At 50.9% G+C, this 2,500-nt stretch overlaps 1 protein-coding gene across 1 annotated transcript in view; it reads right to left on the reverse strand.

Annotated features, from left to right (window-relative positions):
• The window catches only part of LOC125952786 (uncharacterized), a 3,466-nt gene extending 2,432 nt beyond the window's left edge, over positions 1 to 1,034 (reverse strand). Inside the window, exon 1 of the mRNA XM_049682496.1 lies at positions 927 to 1,034. The gene's annotated coding sequence lies outside the window, so the exon portion shown is untranslated. The remainder of the gene's footprint in view (positions 1 to 926) is intronic.
• Between the last annotated feature and the right edge of the window lie 1,466 nt (positions 1,035 to 2,500).

Genomic DNA, 2,500 nt, shown 5'->3' on the forward strand with positions numbered 1-2,500 from the left:
ATTAGTTTCCACCGTCAACCTTCGATCCTTTCGGGCGAGCGAACGCAGTGGAGAAGTTAAATTATCTCGCCTTGTTGCGAGATCGATGAAATTTGGTTCCGCGGCAAGTTGTTTGCGAATCCGCACAGGCACACACACAGACAGACAGACACCCGCAGAGGTTAAACCACTAGGAGATTGATGAAGCATTCGGAGGGCAACTGTTTTTCCCTTTCTCTTGGGCGGAGGATTGTACGACACCACACAGAGACAACACCTCAGAATACTCGGGCCACCAGGGCACTGATTTATGGATGACAAAATCGAACTTTCCTCGAATCGGTTTTTACCGTTTGGTTGTGGTGGCTACCTCGGATTCGAATGAGTGTTTTGTATCTGGCGTCTGGTATGCACGACCGGGGGACACGCAATCGTATCAACTTTTGCTGACAAACTCCTGTAGCGTGTGTCCTGAAAATCGAAGGTGACGCCAAAGGTGAAGGCAAAGGACCGTTACTACCAATCACGCAAAAGGAAGGAGCCCGCAACCGAGATCTGGCGCAATGATTCGATCCGAGAATCCGCGGCCACTGTGCTATCAAGAAATCAATGTTTTCTCTCTCTCTCTCGCCTCGAGGACGAACAGCACGTTCCAGGGCCTGGCAGGTTCCCGGCTTGCTATCTATCCCGGCGACGTGGTCGGGGCACAAAATATTTATCACTTGAACATACATCAGCGTCATCATCGCTCAGGCGCAGCAGCAGACATCGCGAACCCACAAAACGACTAGACACACACACACCCGACGACGTCGCAGGGACACCTTGGTTTAAGTGGCTCGTGAACTGAAGTCTGTCGTTCCCTGTTGGCCATCTGTTCAGTCACACTTCTGGTGGAAGGTGGAACTGTCGATCTGTTCGGCTTCTGCTCGCCACCAACAACTTACCCTCAGCGATTAGCGATCTACGAGATAAGACACCGTCCCTTGGCAAGACTGAGTTGCCTCCTGCTGTGTGCGTGTGTGTGACACTCCCAGAGGAAAAATCGATCTCACGAACCGCTCAAATGGAGCACTAATTTGAAACTGATTAAATTGGGACCGAATTCGGTTCGGATCAGCCGTCGATCCGTCGCCGCGAGTATCCCTTCCCCCGGTTTTTTGGTGTGGTCTGCCCCACCCCCCGGTTGGCGAAGAGAGGGTTGCCCACCACACGCGACATGGACGGACGAAGCATAGAGGCTAGAGAGCCAGATGTCGTTGTACCTTGCTCGGCCTCGTTACTAGCCTCTACTACCAACCACTCCGCTTCGTCAGCGCTACCTCGTCCACGGGGAATTGTTATGAAAGGAACGCTCGTGTGAGGTGTTGGAAATCGCTTGTAATGGCCAGCGATTGCATGGGGTTGGTGGGTGGTGGGGTGAGGTGCGGTGTGTGACGAGGCTCGTAGTAAACTTTGAAGCCAGCACCATCATCGCTAGCTAGCTAGCTGGACGCATCTGGAAACGCATTAGATTTCCATGAGATGAGGCATCGGCAACTCGGACGTGAACGTGTGTATGTGTGTGCACGAGCGCATACGAGGGTAAACTCGCGATTGCATAGAAGGGTAAAGGAGGGTGCGGGCATGAAGTAATGAAATGGAAATCGCATCGAGGCAGAAAACTACTTCGCGCGAATACTACCCACCACCAACAGTAACAGTGCGCACAGATACACACATACACAAAAGCACACACACAGACACATGTACGCGTGTCGATTTGCATGGAAGTTTTGAAACTTTTGATGGTACAAAGCAGTTTTCCGCAGTTGCAACTCTGCGCCTCTCGGAGCACTCTCCATGCTCGTGCCTGTCTCGTGGACCATCACGTGGGGAACGACTTCATCGCGCCGAGCACCGAGGCGGGGACCGATGGCAACGGCGCTTGTTAACAATTTTCTCCGCACACACACACACACACACACACATACACATGATCGGTTCCATGGCATACTCGATAGTACCAAATGGAAGGTGTAACATTGTCGCTGTAGCTTTACCAGATGCAGAGTTCACATTGCCTGCGAGTGTCAAAAGTGGTTTTTGATATTTTGAATAACCGTTTGAATGGACTGGCAACGTATGTGTGGTTTTTTTACAGCAAAATGCACCACACCCCATATAAAGACTAGTAGCTTGTGGTTTTGTTTTAGGTTTGCGGACCACTTTGTCTCCATTTTCTGGAGCAACAGCAACTTGACCTAGATACATTGACGCGCGCGCGTACACTCTAGATATGCGTTCGCAGATACGCCATTCACGAAACCACCTGCTCCCCGTGGGGTTGTTGGAAGGTTGGTAAACTGTAAACCACTCCCCTCCCACCGCTTGTTGCCTTCGAGTGGTATATCGGTAATAAAAGTTAGAAAATTAAAACACTTGCCGGGGTGGAAAAGTACTCTTTAAAGTTCGCTAACAGTTGCGTTCGCATTATATAGCTCGTGCGCGATGAAGCAGTGGAGGAGAAGAAGTAGGAGGA

The sequence above is a fragment of the Anopheles darlingi genome, chromosome 2 (genome assembly GCF_943734745.1).
Source record: "Anopheles darlingi chromosome 2, idAnoDarlMG_H_01, whole genome shotgun sequence".
Taxonomy (NCBI): Eukaryota; Metazoa; Arthropoda; class Insecta; order Diptera; family Culicidae; genus Anopheles; species Anopheles darlingi.